Genomic DNA, 22,102 nt, shown 5'->3' on the forward strand with positions numbered 1-22,102 from the left:
AACCACTTAGAGCTCACTGCTCAATCACAAAATAAGTCATAATGACTACAGTAGGATGGTTAAATCCTATAACAATGTATTGCTTCAAAGTAGCATCTACAATGCTAGATTTAGTACCGATTTAAGCTTTGACAAACACCTTCATAACCTTCCTTTAACCTCTAGATAATGTTTGCGTATTTACACTATGATCTGCTGATATGATCTTCAATATTCACACATACACTCATACCATTACCATGTTACATATATGATTACATCTCTCAAATGAGATCTTATATTTATACAAAACCTAAGACCAAATTTTAAGGTCGGCTCACTAAAGATATAACATTTAAATCAATTAAAAAATAAGTCTTGATGTGATACAATATGTCAGCCTCAATGTATTTACACAATTTCCAAAACGTGTCGTGTTGATTTGAAACATGATATCTTATACCGGTCCATAACCTAGACCTATCTGCCAGTAAAAGCAAATATGTTAACCCGATTAGACCAATGATAAAAACACCAAATGCAAACATCCAATCCATGTCTTCAAATGATCTCCAGATGATAACAAGTCATCATTCCTATTGGTGAACCATATAACCTATCGGTGAACATATACTGGTGACTGTGCATAAGCCACTAACCATGCCGGTGAATACAATGTGTCGGTTCAACAATAAACCATTATAACCAGAGTGTCAACTCAATAATGTAGACCTCCAGAAGGATAGGTGTTCACATCAATGACAAAACCTGTAATGCCCCGCCAGGAAACCCCGAAGGGATAAGCCAAAATTACAAGAATAGAGTGCAAATTTTTTTTTTTAAAAGATACAACACATAAGATGCAACATGATACCAAAGATTCAGATTACATAGCGGAAGACATCAACTAATCTCCTAAAGAGTTTCCCAACGAGATTACTTAATTTTGACAGTTCACTTAACTCATACAATTAATCCCATAAGCTAATTATCTTAATAACGAGATAATTTCATAATCAGGATACTTTCTTTCAAAACGTGGAAATATAAATCACAAGCAAGGAATTCATCATTAAGATCCATTCATGATTCTCGTTCAAGCTTTTCATTTAAAATTACAACCATACATCATCATTCTAATTCACAAGGATTTCATCATAACATATGAGATCTTTCCAAGCATATCTAAATTCCTTAACAACAACAAGTATAATTCATTACTCTAAGTTCCATTCTTTCCATATTCCAACTTAATGCATTTAAAGGACGATTACACACATACATTTACGATAAATCGTATCCTCTGAACCACTTAGGCATTCAATCAACATGGCATTCAAGAAAGAACTGAATATAAGCATCTATAGTTATTTCCAATTATCCACTTAACCATTCAACATAAATTAATCATACATGATAAAGCTGAAATAAGAGACGTAAAAGAACGCATCACATAACACCATAATGATCTCGGAGTTCACCCCTAAAGGGCTACATCTCTGGGTCTGCTCAACTGCAAGACCCCCTCGGATAAATAATAAGGTTAAGAGTACAAGAGGTTACACTATACAATCCAGCCATCAAGGCGATACATAAGCAATATACAAACGACCACACCGGTCAATAAATACATAAACGATCCTTACAAGGAACAGGATCCAGCTGAACATAATCAAAGCTAAAACAAGAGGTCCAAGAGAGCATCCATAACACTGAGCCATCACCGCCCAAGGGTCTAATACGAAACCGACACTCACAAGAGCAAAGACAAGGGACGACTCTCAAAGGAACTCAAAACAGGACAAAACAACAACACACTAGCGAACGTAGGGACAAGTGTCATCACATGACCTGGTATGGATACCATGGCAAGTCTTCATAGGTCCCGGCCCATACACTGGTAACCCTGGCAACCTAATCCGAACTTCCGGCCCATCCAAGCCTCATGTGGACCCACACATCCTCTCGTGAAGACAAGGAAGGTAGTTTGCCATTTCAGGCCTTCTCACAGCATGCCGAATCTATGATAGCACTCGTCTCATGTGTGAGGCACAATTATCTTGATTAAAGATTATATTCTAATCTACTTAGGTTATCACTTATTAGACTCACTTTCGACGGGTTATCCAGCAGCCACTTTGGGCGCGACCCCCAATCGAAAGCCACTTTCCCATACGACACTAGACTAACTCAGACGAACTCAACCATGGAATACACATGGTCAGACGAACGGAGTTCAAGAAGAGAGATACAATCATCTGGTCAAACACGACTCAAGGGTAATCACTTACTGACGGTACTCTGACTAGAGACCTGACAACTAGGGTTAACCACGAATCGTCATTCGACTCACATAAAGAGGATATGACCAATTATGACAACATCACAATACAACAGTCAACTCGGAAATCGAGGACTAAAACAGGAACACCAAATCATCCATACGACAGGGTCCTTTTACACAAAGCAAACGTGCCATTTCATAAATTAAAGCGAATACAGAAATTAAACTCGCACGGCAATAATCAGAAAGGACAATATTCCTCAAATTGATTTAAACATTAAAAACGATCAAGTTTTCTACATGATCTAAAAACATATTACAGTTATCTACCTTGTCAAGGGATAAGTCGTTCTTGGTTTTCTAACCCCTACGGTTCAAAACATCGAACAGGCAAATTAAGCCGTGAAGAGTTTTAACCAATTCATATTAATCAAATTCCGGCAACCATTAATCAACTAAAATAAGATATTTAATCTCAAATCACAACGTCATCAACATACTGGTCTAAAATCGACCTCTACAATTCCATACTTTCAATCCCAGTTGCATAATACAGATCACGGAATATAAAAATATAGAAAGAGAGTCTACATGGAGATAATCATTTCCAAAGCATATCGTTTAATTTCAATACCCAACGCTAAGTATTTCACTACTATACAATTACTCAATGATCTGTTCTACGATTAAATTTAACATCATCAAGCAGTACTTACATCGTATTTCAACGGTCAAGATCTAGATTCAATAATCCAAGATCAATCAGAATATAAGCAACAATATTCAATTTCGAAAATCAACAGTTTTAAAGCTTAATTAGGGAAGTGCATAATCCTCAAAATGAATTTGAATAGTAATTGACTTAGGAATTCCATTATACAATAAATTAATATCCAAATTAACATATATCAAGGTATTGCCTTCTTAACCATTATTAAGAACAACCAAAAAAAACACTTAAACATTACATAATATTTACAATATTATATGCCATTTTTTTGAATGACAAAAAAAATGCATAATAAAAAAAACATTTTTCAAATTTTGTTTTAAAAAAAAAAAAAAAACGCATTTTAAAAGATTAGGGCGAAGCGCGCTGGGAAGGGCCGTGCCCTAACCCAAGCGCAGCGCCGCCCAACACGGCCCAGGCGGCGGCGCCCTACGGTGCCCGCAGGTCCGCGGCGCCCTGCGGCCACCGCGGCCCTGCGGCCACCGCAGTGTGTCGCGGCCAGAGGCGGGCTGCGAGCGCACAAAGGAAACGCGGGCGGAGAAAAAGGGGGGCGGAAACGCGCGGTGGGGGAAGGGGAGGGGAGCGGGTGGAGCTCCGCTCCCCGCTCTCCCAAACCCCGACCCACAGTCCAAAACAATAAAAGAAGACACGCCCCGCTCGGTTAAATTCACAGTTAAAAAAAAATGAAAACCCAAATGCCCAGTTCAAATTTAACATTCCCAGTTTGAAATTTCTCCCATATAATTTTAAAACACATAGTTCTAAAATGGTCACGAACGCCCAGCCGAATATTGCTAACTGGGTTTAAAACGCAGAGACCGGGTTTGAACCAAAAAGCCCAGTTCGATAAAATCCATAATATTTAAACACACAGTTCGTTTACTTTGCAAGAACCAGAACAACAATAGATAGATTCGAATTCCATATTTCGATTTACATACCAGAAATCCATTTTCTCTAAACTTGGAGATAAGGGTTTTACAACATTTCCTTCTAGAACAGCAAACCCCATAAAAATTAAGAGAAACCAAATGGATAACAAACCCTACCTGATCTCGCATTCCTGGCAAGATCTGACGAGGAATCCAAATCTCCAGCTCCCAATTCCTCCAATTCATCTCCAAAATCCAAAACTTTCCAAAAAAAGTCCATCCCCTCCAATTTCCCCAAATTTGGGTAATATGGAAGAGTTGACTCCAAATTTCTATTTTTGGAATAAAATCTTTTATTTACAAATAATTCATAAAATTAATCCTTTTCTAATTATTAACAATTTAACTTGCTTTATCAATTCAAGACGATCTTCTCAATTAAACCAATTTAATCTTTCGATTCAAATAAGCCGACAGAACACAATTAACTCTATGGCGATAAAATCTATCACTTCCTTTTCAACAGCATATATAAATGCATTTAATAATCAAAATCAGTCATTAATTCAAATTTACTTCCAATTTAAAACAGGCAATTCATTAACAACGAAAATCGCATAACGAATACCTGATTAATTTAATCCATTAATCATCAATGCACAAACGCATATATTTAATAAAGAGAATTACTAAGGACTAATTAATCAAATAACCAAACACACCAGGCATGCAAACCGAGAAGGTCAACCAAACAGATGACTCGCAAACCCAAACAAGAAGGGATTACCGACGATGACTGACGATGCTCACTTGAGCACGACTAAGGCCGACTAAGGTCTTACGACCACCTAATCCAACTCTAGGGATTAACAAGGGTACACTCAAACCTGCAAAACCAGGTGACGACGAACCTCGCACTCATGCGACTTCGTACCTGGAATCTCCTGCAACAAAAGATCATACATGCATACATATATAAAATTGAATGAAAGCGTTAGTCCGATACTAACATCACGAAATAGGAACACTGAAAATCTGCATATAACTAGTGAGAAAATCACATCAACAGCGATGCGTAAAATCAACATCTAACTGTAATCATTATATCAAGATAACTAATCACGATTAAACCCAGGTTAGAGATCGATTACGGTAGGGGTACTACAAAACCAATGCAACACATGACGAAGTCATCCATAATACAAACAAAAAAGTGTTCTATCGGTAATGTTAGTTTTGAAATTATTACTTATTAACTGGTTAACAATAAATAAAATTAGAGTGCATATGTACCAAATAACACATAGAAAGGAAACACCATAACACCAGGATTTATATGTGAAAAACCATGCAAAGGGAAAACCCACAGTGGGGCTGATACCCACAATATCTATGTACTTGATCAAGGTATACAAATATTACATGAGAGGGTTTGCACATGCAACAAGGCTAACTACCTAGAGCTCACTACTCAAACACAGATAAGAAGTCACACTGACCTACAAAATATTGCAAAGTGTTTACAAATGAAAATAAACTTATAAAATGCATTTGACCATGCTCGACAAGTTCCGGTGAATGCTCTGATATCCTTCTCTGTATACTACTTTACTAATGCTCTATTCTGCTACCGATTATGCTGTGCACATGAAATTGCACACAAACTCTTCCAATCACTGACCAAAATGCATACCAATACTCACTGAAATATTCACAATCCAAAATTTGTATTCCATACTATACATGATCTATCGTTGAAGTGGTCTTCTTAAATATCCTTCTAACTTAACCATGTTAGCTTCAATGAGAAATATAAACAAGTCAGCTACTAGAGCATAATGAAATCCAAAACATAAATCTAATGACCATGTCAGCCATCACACGTTACCACCAAAATCCATGAAGAAAATAATTAGGACAAAAATATTTCCTTAGTCAGTTCCTATCCATTATCGAGTTCCATATACATGTTACTGGGATCAGAACATCTTACTGGGATTAGGATTTAGCCGGTATGAAGTGAATGTTGGTGCCAATGCCGGTGTAAAGCAATGTGAATGCCGACTAGTGCAATGAATTTCGGTTAACCAAACAATGAAACCATTTACCCTAAGATGATGAGTTGCCATCAATGACAACCCAAAATGGCATTAACCCTTACCGGATGAGTGTCAATTGCCAACAATTATAAAACACAAATTAATTATATGTTACTAGAAATTTAAAAATATGCTTAAAAATTAATAATGCATACAATTTTAACTTTTACAAACCAACTCCGTACCCTAAAAAGCAACCCAAAACATTTTTTGCATTAAAATTTTCAATTTTAGATTCACCCTAAATATTTTAAATTTTAAAAATTAAAATAAATTATTTTTTAAAAACAATAAATATAAATATGTGAACCACAAAATAAAATTCAAATAAGGAAAAAATTATATTCTTAAAATGAATAGGAATTTTACATGCTTTTATTTTTTATTATATTAAATTATTATTTTAAAATATATAAAATCAAATATAAAATTAATCTATCAATTATTTTGCTTAACAAAAATAATTATTAAAAAAATACTTTAAAAAAATTTTATGCATCAGAAAAATAAAATGTAATTTAAATTTAATATATTTAATTATTAAGAATTAAAATATAATATTATAATATCATAAGTTACTATTTAAACATTGATTATTATATATTTATTTAAATTGATTCAATATATATTTTTAAGAGAAACCTCTAATAAAAAAATATTCTGAGGCACATGTGTCAGGCATGAATCATTAAAACGATATAAAATAAAGTATTGGGCATGCATATTGTACTTTATGAAAAAAATTAATTTTCTTTAGCTATTTTTGTTTTATTAGGAATGCATTTAAAAAAATTAAAGCATAATACTTTATAACATCTACAAGCCTTGTCCTACCTATAACCACTTACCCTATTTGATATCTAGAACCTTAAATCGTCCACTATGTAAACTAGCAAACTGAATCACCCGCCCCCAATTAATGAATTTATTATTGCATTTGTGAGACTGGTCGATAAAAGAAAACCGGTGTGAGACATCACACAAACCTAGTAGGCTTTTTAACCTATAATAGCCTATCGGCTAATAATAAAAATATAATAATAACAACAAATTGCTCCTTGGTGTGCAATGGGTACACTGAAGAGGTGGGGAAGATCAAGTAGCCAAGACTTTGGTCTAATTTTTGGATACATTTGTGTAATACATGAGGCTAATTGGAAGAACATTTGAAATGGGATTATAATTAGCTTCCACTACTAAAAGACTCATGTTATGTTTGTAATAGCAAGACATGGACAGGGAGATATAGGTATAGAAAGATGGAGAGATATGGGAAGGAGAAAGAAAGAGGACTAAGGAGATAGAGGGAGGGGATAGAAATAGAGAGGAAGATAGAGAGAGAGAGAGATGGGGATGGAGATGGAGATGGAGATGGAGATGGAGAAGGAGATGAATATGGATAGGAGAGGGAGAGATAGAGAGAGAGATGAGAGAGGGCTATATGGAGATGAAAAGGATAAATATATATAGAGAGAGAGTGAGAGTGAATGAGAGAGCAAGAGATAGGAAGATAAAGATAGAGATAGGGAGTGATATATGGAGGCAGAGAGAGGGAGTGATATAGGGGGGGAGAGATAATGAGATAAAGGTAGAGGGAGACATGGAATAAGAAATATGGAGAGATATATAGATATAAAATTATAGAAAGATGGAATGAGAAAGAGGGAGAGAGTATGATGGATAGATATAAAAAGAAATTTCTAGAAATAGAGGGGGAGAGAGGGAAGTGAAAATGGAGATGAATATAGGAGGAGAGATGAAGTGGTAGTGTGATATATAGAGAGACAAAGAGAGGTAGAGGAAGAAATCAAAATAGATAGATAAGGAGATAAAGAGGGAGAGTTAGAGAAGAGAGTTAAAGAGGAAGATATATATATATATATATATATATATATATATATATATATATATATATATATATATATATATATATATATATATATATATATATATATATAGAGAGAGAGAGAGAGAGAGAGAGAGAGAGAGAGAGAGAGAGAGAGAGAGAGAAATTGAGATAGAAAAATAGAGAGGGAGAGAGGGAGAGATATAGAAAGATAGATAGAGATAAATGGGAAGAGAATGAGAGAATTAGAGATAAATTGTGAGAGAAATGGAGAGAGGTAGAGATATAAAGATAGGGAGGGGGAAATGGGGGAATGAGTGATGGAGAGAGAGAGAGAGAGAGAGAGAGAGAGAGAGAGAGAGAGAGAGATCAATTCATAGAGATGGATATAGAAAACAAGAGGGAGAGAAAAAAAGAGATACAAATAGAGGAAAATATACCAATAGACTCATGTTTCTCAATAGATAGAGAGGGAGAGAGGGAGAGATGGAGCCATATAGATAGACGAAGATATAGGGAGACTGATAGATAAAGATAAGGAGATAGAGGTAAAGAGATATGGATAAAAAGAGATGAAGAGAGGATCAATAGGTAAATAGAGAGAGATAGAGAGAAATAGAGATAGAGAAACTTAGAATAAGAGAGATAGAGAGAATAAGAGTGAGAGGGAGAGATAATTATATATAAAAAGAGGGATTGATAGGGCGAGATGGTGATCGAAAGGAAAGATAAAGATATTATATGAAAATAAAGGGGGTGAAAGATGGAATGAGAGAGGAAGGAGAGGAAGAAACATATATAGAAAGAGTGAGACAATTATAGAGAGGGAAATTCAAAGATAGAAAGATGTAGGAAGATATTAGAGAGATTAATATATAAAGGAGAGAGTAGGAGAGATGGAGTGAGTAAGAGAGAGAGTGGGGGAGAGAGTGGGTAGGGAGATATGGGAAGATAGAGATGAAGGAGGCAAGAGTGAGAGATAAGGGAGGTGATAGAGATAAGTAATAGAGAAAGAGAGAGGGGAGAGAGAGAAATAAAAATATGGAGGGTGTGTGTGAATTAGAGAAATAGAGAGACATGAGGAGGTAAAGATAATGAATGCAAGAGAGGGAGGGGGGAAGAGGGAGGGTAAGAAATAGAGAGGGAGAGAGAGATAGGGATAGAGAAAAGGAGAGGTAGGATAGAAATGAGAGATAGAGAGACATATATAACTATAACTATAGGAAGGGAGAAAAAAGGGTGTGTGTATGTGTGTGTGTGCGCGAGAGAGAGAGAGAGAGAGAGAGAGAGAGAGAGAGAGAGAGAGAGAGAGAGAGAGAGAGAGAGAGATGGAAAGAGTGTTGAAATGAGCAAGGGAGAAATAGAGATAAAAAGAGTGAGCCAATGATTTCAACCTAAGAACATAAATATTTTATATTTTTAAAATTGATAAAATATGTAAATTAAATATTGTATAATGAAGATCTAAAAAGTATTTAGTCTATAATAATTTAAATTTTAATAGAAGGAAAATAATTATAAAATGAACTAATTCTAATAAATTTTATCTATCATTGTAATTTCACAAAAAAACCATAAATAATTAAAATAATTTCAAATTTTTATTACTTTAAAAACTAAAATAGAATAAACAAAAATGTAAAATCAAAGTATATAAAAATATAAAAAAAAAAAACCTTAGTATATAATAATTGTATAAGTCAAAATAATAATAATAATATTTTTTCAACTTATTAGAATTCAGATATGATAAAATATGTATAAAAATTATAATTGATATCAACCATATTAAGTAAAAAATTAATTATATAAAAATAGTTATTTAAAAAAAAATTATTTATATAATTAAATATGTATAAGAAATATAATTAATTTTAACATATTAGTTCAATAGAAAAAATGTAATTAAAGAAATAAATCAATTTATTTTAGTATGGCATAGCATTGATTGATCTTACCTGTTGTGTAAATAATATAAATATTTCACTTAAATTTTATGTGAATTATATTATCATTATAGTTTTATCATTTAAAAAAACAATTTTTAATTTAATTTTCATTCTCACTTAAATTTTACACTTTTACAATTTTATTTAATTATAACCCAATTTTATTTATTTATATTAAATTTAAAAAAGATATCTTATATGATAAAAATTAAAAAATATATATTGAAATATTAATTAATTAAAAAAAGAGTGTTCATAAAGGAAAAAATCTAATAAAAATATTTTTTCAATACTATATATTTTATTAAGATATTCTATCTTGTTTTCTAATTTTCTAAAAAAGAAAAAGAAAAAATAGGAAAATAAATATATTATTAAGTGTGTACAAAGAAAAAATAATATGAAAAAAAGTAATTAGCTTTATCCTAATTCTTCTTTTCATTTTTCCTTTAATGATTCATTTTCATTAAGTGTAAATTTATTTTAGTTATTTATGTCTTTTTATGAAAATACAAATAATAATTAAAAAATATTAAAATTAATTTAATTTATAATTATTTGTCTTATCAAAATGTTAGTTATTGTAGAATAATCATATTTACAATTAAAATATTTCTTAATTCACTATTTTATTTGATTAGAATATTGTTAATGTTACCTTCTTTTATTAGATATTCTATTTTTTTATTTATTTTAATTCTTATACTTCTTTTTTTTTCAACATTATTTATTTGTTAAGTTAAAATTTAATTTTTTATTTTTTTTGCTTGGTAAAAGGCCTAAGACATATTTTATTAATAAAATAAAATTGCAATCTCTGCTCAGTGCGAGCACCAGTAGGAAAGAGAGGAGAGGAGAAAACCTTCGACCTTTCCCGGGACCATTGGTCTAGACAGTATCTAATATCATTTATTGAGTTACATATAATTCTTTACAATTTCTTCATTTTGGCTGTTCAAAAAGCCCTTCATAGGTAGTATCTATAATTTCCCATGAATTAACTTGCTTCTACCAGACTTCATTGTGTACTTTTGTCGCTTTTGCCATATTTTCTACCTTCTGCTTTTCCTGCAAAATAGATTCTCAAGACAATCCTATTGTAGGCCACTTCATTAAGTGTTAGTACAAGAAGAAGAAGAACTAGTATTATCTCTGCATACTTTCCACTATTGTTATTATAGCCTAGGCTTCTTTCATATTAAGTCAGCATTAGAAATTATTGGCTATACTATGAAAGATTACCCATGCTACAAAAATAATAGAGGTATAAACACTGGTCAACAAGAGACTGATAATAATACAACCCATCTATCATGTACTTCATGATCTTACCATGATATTTTGGTCTTATAGATGTCTAAATGTAAATGTTAAACTAAACCAATATACAAGAGTTACTAGAGTACTTCCTTTTACTACATTTTAGTATATTCCTGGCTCAAAGAAATATCTGGATTCTAAACTTCACTTATTTTAGTATATCTATATGTTTTGTAAATGTCATCAAGTGAGTATCTTACCCTTCGTTATCTATGCTATAACAGAGTCATACATTTCTAAGTCATCCTTATATCAAAGTGCTTTCATAAATAGTTCGATATGTGCCTTGTACTAACTGTAGATCCTACATCCCTGTGTATTAGATTAGTTATACTAGTAAACTGCAAACAAAACTATGTTATGAAAACTTATTATTCCTCCTTATCATCTACGACTTCCATGCTAGAGGCCTGTGTTTCCTCAGCGTCCATATCACTGAGATTATTATCCTGGAATAGGGTCCAACCCTCCTCTACCATATAACTTACCCACCATTCACCTTTTGGCTCTTCTACCACACCAAGCCATTGTTTGAGGAATGCAATTATCCTTGTTATCTCGGTTTGCCTTTGGCCGCATAGTTTTTGATCTTTGCTGCTGAGAATAGGCCTCTTAAACTCTATATTGAGAGCCTCTTCCTTGTCTATGGCTTCCGTAGCTTTGGTTTAATCTTTTGGATAAGGTATATATAGCTTATAATCCATGCATTTAATAGCCATTTCCAGGTTAACCAGATATTATTTTTTGAATATTAGCCTGCATAGTGAGACCGTGACTACCTTATCTTCTCCCATTGTGAGTAGTATTGATGCAAACCCCACTGGGATGCTACTACTGACTCGTTTCTTATGTTCCGAGTATATAATCTCATTGCCCATAATCCTTTTGGTTGCATGTATGACCAGATCATCTTCCGATCTCAGAATAACTGACCAGCGTTTGCTAGAGATCTCTCTGAGAAAGGACATTTCATGCTTCTCAGGGCAGAGACAAATACCAGAGTCCATCTTTTTATAGAGCTAAATGGTGGGTGCCTCTACTTAGATATACTAATTTTGTTAACTGGTATTATCAGTAAATCAAGTTGTAACTCCGGTTATGCTAGGCTTTTCTCATGATGGTTTCCCATTCACCTCCTAATAATTATTATGATTATCTTCTGATAACTTTGACATGTTTCCATCCCCATATTGCCCTACTGTATCGACTATAGGAGTGCTGATTGCTTTTTCATTATTGTTTGTTAGCCTTACTCCCTAGCCTCTCCAATGAATGATTGCTCAAGCAGTCGAGCAATGCCTTAATGATGATTTCTAACATATGATGTATACACATATATATATGCTATATAGATGTGTGTGTGTGTGTGTGTGTGTGTGTGTGTGTCTATATATATATAAATATATGTCTCAGTTTCTATGTGTAGATATATATATATATATATCTATATATATGTAGACATATATATATATATGCTTAATTATATTTACATGCAAAAGTATATACATACATGGACATAAATATAATTAAGCATATATATATATATATATATATATGTATGTATATATATGCATATATGCATATGCATGTGTATATATATGTATGTATATATATGCACATGTATGTATGTATACATATAAACATGTTTTATGTATACAGATGAGCATGTGTATCTCTAACAAATCTGAGAGATTTCCATCCCTATACTGTCTTGTCATATCGACTATAGGGATGTTGATTGGTTTTCCCTTATTCTCCATTTTCCTTACACCCTAGCATCTCCAGTGCATGATTGCTAAGGGTTCGAACCGTACCTAAATGATAAGGTCTTGACATATGATGATGTCTACACACACACACACACACACACATATATATATATGTTTGAATATATATCTATATGTATATATACATATTTTAGTCTTTATATATATATATATATATATAGATTTGTGTGTGTGTGTGTGTGTAAATATATATCTTTTTAAATGTGTAAATGTCTATTTGTATATACATATATAATTGTATGCATATATAGATATACATATTTATATGTTTATATATATGTGCATATATATGTATGTATATAGTTCCATATAGGCATACAAACATACTTTGTGTATATAAATGATCATATACATCTATTATATTGAGAAATCTATTAAGAGCCAAAGGAGGGGTTATGATGAGCTCTGCTTTAAGATTATTATTGATAGGTATATATATGCTTATATATGCATATATCTATATGTGTGTCAGTATATATCTGTATATATAGCTATATATGTATATGTGCATCTATATATGTATCGGATACCATATATATGCACGTATGCACATATAAGTATATAAGTATAAATATATACGTACATATATACCGCTATTTGTGCATATACATATGCATGCCTTCCAATATGTCTGTGAATGTGTTGTTCAGGATTATATCTAAACCCCTTCCCGCCTATAAGTATCTTGGTATGATTGCCTATGTGTTAATGATGTGGTTTTGTTTGTTCCATCTACCCCTAAATTGGCTAGATTATCTGCCAATGTATTAGCCTCCCTATATATGTGATTGAGCGTGTAATCTGAGAAGCTTTCCATTAGAGATAGGGATCTATCCAATAAACTTCTAAGTTCCTAGTTTGGCATTGTCTTGGTCCTCATTGCATTAACTATAATGGCAGAGTCCCCTTCTATTTCCAATTTGGATATTTTTAATTATTTGCATAGGTTTAAACCCTCTATTAGGCTCAACAGTTATGCCTTATTGTTAGTCCAATGACCTAGATATCTGGATCTAGATCCAATACAGATCCCTTCATTTGAGTGAATTATGTAGCCTGTCCCTACCTCTCCTAGATTACCTTTGGATGCTCCATCAAAATTGAGTTTGCACCATACAACCTCTAGGGGCACCCATTTGCATTCTTTCCTTACTTCGGTCTTGTCTATGCCACCCTTCCCAATGAACAAAGGGATTTTAATCCCCTTCCACTTCCTTCTGATGCAGTTATCCCAGTCAATAAATTTCTTATCATGTTGGGGCATGGTCACATTCTTAATATTGGAGATTTCTGTGATGGAGGCTTCTATTTTTTCTATAAGATTCTCTACCTTCACTTCTGTTTCTTGAAAAATTCTTGTTCCTCTCCTTCCAAACCTCCCAGATTACTATTGTTGAGCTGCATATCCATAAATTGTGGAAGATGCTATTCCTTTTGATAATTGGCCAACTTCTGAGCCATTCCTTTAGGGAAGGGATAAGTGTGCCTGACCAACCTAGTTGTGTCAGTAGCCAATACCGACATTTCTATATGTCGTTGCAAGTTGTGAATATATGGTCATTTGTCTCCTCATATTTTTTGCATAAAAAATAGATTGAGGGTCCTTCGTAGCCCCTAAGTTTAAATTGTTCAACAGTTAGGACCTTCCCCTGAAATGTTGCCTAGGCAAAGAAGCCAACTTTGGGAGACAAAATTTGTCCCAGCATAGTTTATTAGGGATGTAATCCTTGACAGTGTTTGCCTCATCATATATGGTTATGAAAACCATATTTACAGTTGTATTGTCCATCCTTTGATCTAGAGAATATAAGCTCATCTAGCCCAAGTCTGAATATTATTATTCTGCATTCAAGAATTTGCAACAATTCTTGGTCTTTGTTATCTGCCAAGAATGGGAGCATGTTTTTCTATTTCCATCCCATTGTTGATTTCGGTGCCATTGTTGTATAATCCCTTACATGATTACCCCATTAAGATTTCATTTGGTCCTTTATACTGATCGTATTCATCAGATTATCTATTGGGGGGTATCCCCCCAGGAATCTTCCCAGAACAAGGCGGATTTACCATCCCAAATATCCCAGGATAGATGGTTCGATATGATCATTTGACTTTCTTTTATAAAATTTCAGATTCTAGATCCCCTGGGTGGGTTTGTCTCCCTAAATACTTCCTCTCTCTAATTTTGTGATATCTATTTTCTCCTAAGGATTCTGGCCCATTTGGCTTTTGAGGATGTGTACATTCTCCATGCCAGTTTTGCCCCTTGTTGGGAAAAATGGTGTCTCAACCTTGCATTTATGTGAGGTTACTATTTATAGTAAGCTTTTATTTGAGCACGAAATGGTGCGAAACTCTCCCTGAAGCTTCTGGTTGGCTAGATAAGCATTCCGGTAAAGTTTCGTCGCAAGGTCACAGCTAGTTTTGAAGATATTAAAGTTTTCATCTTGGAGGGGTGCAATAAAATGTTTAAACTTAATTTTGGGGACTTTAGAGGCTCCAAAATGCCCTGAAAAGTTGCCGTAACCGGCGAAGCGGGTTACGAGGTGATAGAGCACTTCACGAGCTTTTCGGCGCTTCAAACGGTTCGTCAATCGGACACCCAGTTCTCAAGTTATGGCCTCTGGAAGTTTGTACTCCTGAAATAGGAAAAATAATTTGTATCGAATACATAAATGAGCTGTAAAAGGGAGTGACACGTGTTGATGGGTGCTTTAACATGTCATAGAAGGGAGATAAGGTCGGCTACACCTTATTGGGTGGTTTTAGCCCATGGTTCTGTAATACCGTTTGATGGTTTCTTGTATTGTATCTCCTATTTATGAGGTGTGTGAGATAGAGGTTGGGTGTAAGAGTCTTATGGCTATTGAGTTGCCTCTGAATCTCTGATTAGTGCTACTCCTGCGAAAAGCTTGCTCTGCAAGTATTTTGTAATCTGTTTTTGATTGCTGAATAAAATATTGAGCTGCTTTTGGAGGGTGGAGTTTTTCTCCCGAAAGGGTTTTCCCCACGTAAATCACTGTGTTGTGGTATGAATGCTATTATATTTGTTTCTATTTTCTGTAACTGTTGTAATGATCTGAAAAAGTTTTGCATTACCCTCCTCTCAAGGTTAGTGTAGGAAGTTGTTTCCGCTACTTAACTTTCTTACAAGTGGTATCAGAGCCTGATCACCTTTGGTTTCAATTGTGGGCAGTTGGGTTTTTTGAACTAATCCAGATTTGAGTGGGAGCTTGTGCAGAAGTCACTTTTTGATCTTGTTGCAGGAATATTCAGATGGCGAGTTTGTCAGGGAGAATAGAGGTGGAGAAATTTAATGGAAGTAATTTTGAGATGTGGAAGCTGAAGATGGAAGATCTGCTAATAGATCGAGATCTTTGGGATGCTGTTGATGCGAATGTCCAAAGGCCCTCAGATCCTACTGCGGCAACTCAGTATGATGTTATGGACCAAAAAGCCAAGGGTCTAATTAGACTGTGCCTGGCAGACTCTGTTCTAATCAATGTTCATGAAGAAAACTCTGCAAAGAAGCTATGGACTAAGCTTGGTGAGATGTATCAAGTGAAATCTTTATTAAATCAAATTTTCTTAAGAAAGAAATTGTATTCCTTGAAGATGGAAGAAGGTGGATGAATTGCAGACCACCTAGAAGCATTCAATATGATTGTGGCTCAATTAGTATCCGTCGGTGTTAAGATGGATGAGGAGGAGAAATGTCAGATCTTGCTTTGTTCTTTGCCTGATTCGTGGGATTCTCTTGTTATGGCTATCGGTAGTACTTCTGTTGTTTTGAAATCTGAAGACGTGGTGGGTGCCCTACTCGGTGAAGAGATGCGAAGGAAGGTATCCATCAGTTCAAAGGAAGCCCTAACCATTCGTGGAAGACCTAAGGAGAAAGGCAAGAAGAATGAGAAGCGCGGCAAGTCCAAATCCAAAGGGAGATCGAAATCTCCTGGAAAGTCCAAAGTCATTTGCTGGAATTGCGGTAAACCGGGTCACATCCGTAAGGACTGCAAAGAAGAAAAGAAGAAGAAAAAGAAAAAGTTCGATTCTGATTCTGAGTCCGACAAGGAAGATGGCGATGCATTTATTGCGGCTTTGGCGACTCATGCAGGTAATGATGCCTGGCTAATTGACTCAGGTGCATCTTTTCATATGACTTCCAATAGAGATTGGTTTTCTGAATATGAAGGATTTAATGGAGGTAAGGTGTACTTGGGTGATGATTCACATCTAGACATTGTTGGTCGAGGTAAAGTTAGAATCAGGTTTTCTGATGGTAGAATAAAAAGGATTAATGGTGTGTTGCATATCCCTGGATTAAAATGAAACCTGTTATCTGTGAGCAAACTGATAGATGCGGGTGTGCAGGTAGTCTTTTCTGAAACAGGATGTAAGATGATTAAGGGTGCTATGGTAGTTGCTAGAGGTGTCAGGTTTGGCATTTGTATAAGCTTGAAGCATACACTGTTGAGTGTAATAGCACTTCTGTAAAAAGTAAATCTGCGGATACTTCACTGGAAGATTTGAAGGTTTCACCTTCAGCAGATGGAAATGGTTTTTGGGTACCTAAGGGTGCTCTTTCGTCTGAAGCAAAGTTACCTGCAGAGAAGACTATGTTATGGCACCAGAGACTTGGCCACATTGGAGAAAAGGGTCTAAGGACCTTGAAAAATAAAAACCTTGTTGAAGGTTTGAATGACTGTAACCTTGACTTTGATTTTTGTGAGCATTGCATTTATGGAAAACAAAACCGCGTTCAGTTTTACTCGAGTTCTCATAAAACTTGTGGTGTTTTGGATCTTATCCATTCTGATGTGTTTGGTCCAGTAGATGTCCCTTCGATTGGAAAATCCACATATTATGTTTCATTTATTGATGATTTTAGTAGAAGGACATGGGTATATTTTCTAAAGAGTAAATCTGAAGTTTTTAGTCGTTTTAAAGAATTTAAAGCAATGGTTGAGTTGCAGACTGGAAAGAAAATAAAATGTTTGAGAACTGATAATGGCGGTGAGTTTTGCTCTAATGATTTTGATAGATTCTGTAAAGACTGTGGAATTAACAGGCAGAAGACAACTCCGTATTCTCCACAACAGAATGGAGTTGCAAAAAGAATGAACAGGACACTGATGGAAAAGGCTAGGAGTATGTTGAGTGGTGCTGGTCTTGAACAAAAGTTTTGGGCTGAAGCTGTTGCCACTGCTTGCTACCTAATTAACAGGTCTCCTACATCAGCTCTTGTTGATAAAACGCCTATGGAAGCATGGTCAGGTCACAAGCCTTCATTGAGACATCTTAGAGTTTTTGGTTGCGAGGCATATGCACATGTGCCAAAGGAGAAGCGAACAAAGTTGGAGAACAAGGCTGTGAAATGTATCTTCATCGGGTATAGTTATGGTGTGAAAGGATACAAGCTTTGGGACCCTGTTGCACAAAAGGTAATTCACAGTAGAAGTGTTATTTTTAGAGAAATTAAGTCTCCTTCTGTTACATTGCAGCCAGAACAGACTAAAAAAAGAAGATGTGATTCAACTTCCTTCTACACCTGAAAGAGTTGAATCGAGACCCCTAGATAGGCAAGAATTTGAGGAGAGCTCGTCTAGCTCTGAATCTTCAGAAGAGGAGGAAGAACCTCCAACTCAGCTTGTTCGAAGGTCTACAAGACATAGACAACCACCTGAAAGGTATTCACCTGATGATTGGAGATGTATTTTTGCTCTGAATACTAGTGTGGATGAACCGAAATCTGTAGAAGAGGCATTAGGTATGAATGATGCAGAATCCTGGAAGATTGCTATGGAGGAAGAAATGGCAGCTTTGAAAAAGAATGATACATGGGATCTTGTACCATTGCCTGAAGGACAAAAACCTGTTGGTTGTAAATGGGTGTTCAAGAAAAAGATTGGTTCAGATGGAAGCATTGAAAAGTATAAAGCAAGGTTAGTTGCAAAAGGCTACTCTCAGGTTGAGGGTATTGATTATGGTGAGATATTTTCTCCTATTGCAAAAATGACGTCTATTAGATTTTTGCTTTCTATTGCTACTGCTTATGATTTAGAGATTGAACAAATGGATGTGAAAACTGCTTTCCTTCATGGTGATTTGGAGGAAGATATTTATATGACACAGCTAGAGCACTATGTGGTGAAAGGCAAAAGAAATTTGGTCTGTAAATTGAAGATATCTTTGTATGGCCTCAAACAAAGTCCTAGGATGTGGTACCAGAAATTTGATACATATGTGTTGAGTTTGGGATTTGAACGTTCTAAATCAGATCACTGTGTTTATTATAAATCTTATGGTGATCATTTCTTATTCATTGCATTGTATGTTGATGATATGTTATTCATTGGTAAAGGGAAAGGTATGATTTCAGAACTGAAGTCTCAGCTTGCTGCTAAATTTGAAATGAAAGATCTTGGTGCAGCAAAGCACATTCTTGGGATGGAAATTAGAAGAGATAGGGTGAACAGAAAGCTATGGCTAGGCCAGAGTAAGTATGTGAATTCAGTGTTACAGAGGTTCAACATGCAGAATTGTAGACCATTGAGTGTTCCTTTTACAGTTGGAATGAAACTATCTGTTTCAGATTGTCCTACATCCCCATTGGAGATGGAAGACATGAGCAGAGTGCCTTACCAGAGTGCAGTTGGAAGCTTGATGTATGCTATGGTCTGTACTAGACCAGATATTGCCCAAGCAGTGGGAGTACTTTCTAGATATATGTCTAATCCTGGTAGAGTTCATTGGGATGCAGTCAAAAGAGTCTTCAGATATTTGAAGGGTACTTCAGAGTATTCTTTGTGTTATCATGGTAATTCAGTTGGAGACATGACTTCCCTTGATATCCATGGTTATGTGGATTCAGATTGGGCAGGTGATATTGATAGCAGAAGATCCACCAGTGCTTATGTGTTTACTTTGTTTGGTGGTGCAATTAGTTGGATGAGTAAGCGACAGGCTGTGGTTGCTTTATCCACTACTGAAGCAGAGTATATGGCAGCTACTCATGCTTGTAAAGAGGCCATTTGGCTTAAGAGACTGTGTTCGGATATTGGAATAAAACAAGGTACAGTGACAGTTTACTGTGACAGTCAGAGTGCAATTAGCCTAGCTAAGAACCCGACATTTCATGCCCAGACCAAACATATTGATGTTCAGTATCATTTTGTTAGAGATATGGTCGAAGATGGTAGGGTGAAGCTGGTTAAGGTGGACACTTTGATGAATGTTGCAGATGCTTTAACTAAGGCTGTGAGCACAGAGAAGTTCAGATGGTGTTCAGAGTCTATGGGCCTTATGGCCCCTAGCAATTGATTCATTGTGTTGACATTCCCTTCCGCTCATGCAAGGTGTTCAACAAGTGGGAGATTTGTTGGGAAAAATGGTGTCTCAACCTTGCATTTATGTGAGGTTACTATTTATAGTAAGTTTTTATTTGAGCACGAAATGGTGCGAAACTCTCCCTGAAGCTTCTGGTTGGCTAGATAAGCATTCCGGTAAAGTTTCGTCGCAAGGTCACAACTAGTTTTGAAGATATTAAAGTTTTCGTCTTGGAGGGGTGCAATAAAATGTTTAAACTTAATTTTGGGGACTTTAGAGGCTCCGAAACACCTTGAAAAGTTGCTGTAACCGGCGAAGCGGGTTACGAGGTGATAGAGCACTTCACGAGCTTTTCGGCGCTTCAAACGGTTCGTCAATCGGACACCCGGTTCTCAAGTTATGGCCTCTGGAAGTTTGTACTCCTGAAATAGGAAAAATAATTTGTATCGAATACATAAATGAGCTGTAAAAGGGAGCGACACGTGTTGATGGGTGCTTTAACATGTCATAGAAGGGAGATAAGGTCGGCTACACCTTATTGGGTGGTTTTAGCCCATGGTTCTGTAATACCGTTTGACAGTTTCTTGTATTGTATCTCCTATTTATGAGGTGTGTGAGATAGAGGTTGGGTGTAAGAGTCTTATGGCTATTGAGTTGCCTCTGAATCTCTGATTAGTGCTACTCCTGCGAAAAGCTTGCTCTGCAAGTATTTTGTAATCTGTTTTTGATTGCTGAATAAAATATTGAGCTGCTTTTGGAGGGTGGGGTTTTTCTCCCGAAAGGGTTTTCCCCACGTAAATCACTGTGTTGTGGTATGAATGCTATTATATCTGTTTCTATTTTCTGTAACTGTTGTAATGATCTGAAAAAGTTTTGCATTACCCTCCTCTCAAGGTTAGTGTAGGAAGTTGTTTCCGCTACTTAACTTCCTTACACCCCTAAAGCCTTATTTTTCCATAGTAATTTTCTTATTCTCGTGCCTCTATCACTCTTTTCTTGACATATCTTGTCCCATGATATCAATTTCATTTTGTTCTTAATCTCTGCACCATTCCAATAGAAATATCTAATTGTTTGATTTAATTTCTTATAGGCCCCTTTTGGAAGTGGTATACATGATAGAAGATAGATAGGCATTGCTGCTAAGACTGTTTTTATGAGGGTTAATCTTCCTACCCCTATCAGCCATAAGGCTTTCCACGATGACAACTTACTCCTCACCCTTTCAATCAAGGGATCCTAGAGTTTTTTGGTTCTGATGACTTTGTCCATAGGCATCCCTAAATACGAGAATGGTGGATGACCTATTTTGTACCCTAGACATGAAGCTATTCTCTATTCCTCCTGTGCCTCCATATTGAAAAAGAATATCTCCAATTTCTCCTTGTTTACCATCTCTCCAAAAGCCAGCCCATAAGATTAGAATATTTTCTTTATTTCCTTAGCTTCCTTCAATTTCCCTTTCCCCATAATCATTGTGTCATCAACAAACTGTTGATGAGTACATGGATCTACCCCTCCGACGATCTGAATCCCTTCCAGTCTGTTAGCCCTCCGTGATGGATCCAGGCTTCTTCCTAAGGCTTCAGACATAATGATAAATAAGAATGGGGATAAGGGATCTCCCTGTCTGAGTCCCCTAGATACTTCAAAGAAGCCTTCCAATTTCCCATTTAATAAGATAGAGAACCTAAGGTTTGATATGCAGAAGTAAACCCAATTAACCCATTGTTTGTTAAAGCCAAAGGCCTTCATGCAACTAGCTACAAAGGAAATACCAATCCACTTTGTCATAAGCCTTTTTTATATCTAATTTTATCACCATTTTAGGTTGCCCTTGGAACTGATAGGACTGGATGGCTTCCTAGATGATAATAATCCCATCCAAAATTGATCTATTGGGTACAAAG

The sequence above is a fragment of the Cryptomeria japonica genome, chromosome 11, assembly GCF_030272615.1.
Source record: "Cryptomeria japonica chromosome 11, Sugi_1.0, whole genome shotgun sequence".
Taxonomy (NCBI): domain Eukaryota; kingdom Viridiplantae; phylum Streptophyta; class Pinopsida; order Cupressales; family Cupressaceae; genus Cryptomeria; species Cryptomeria japonica.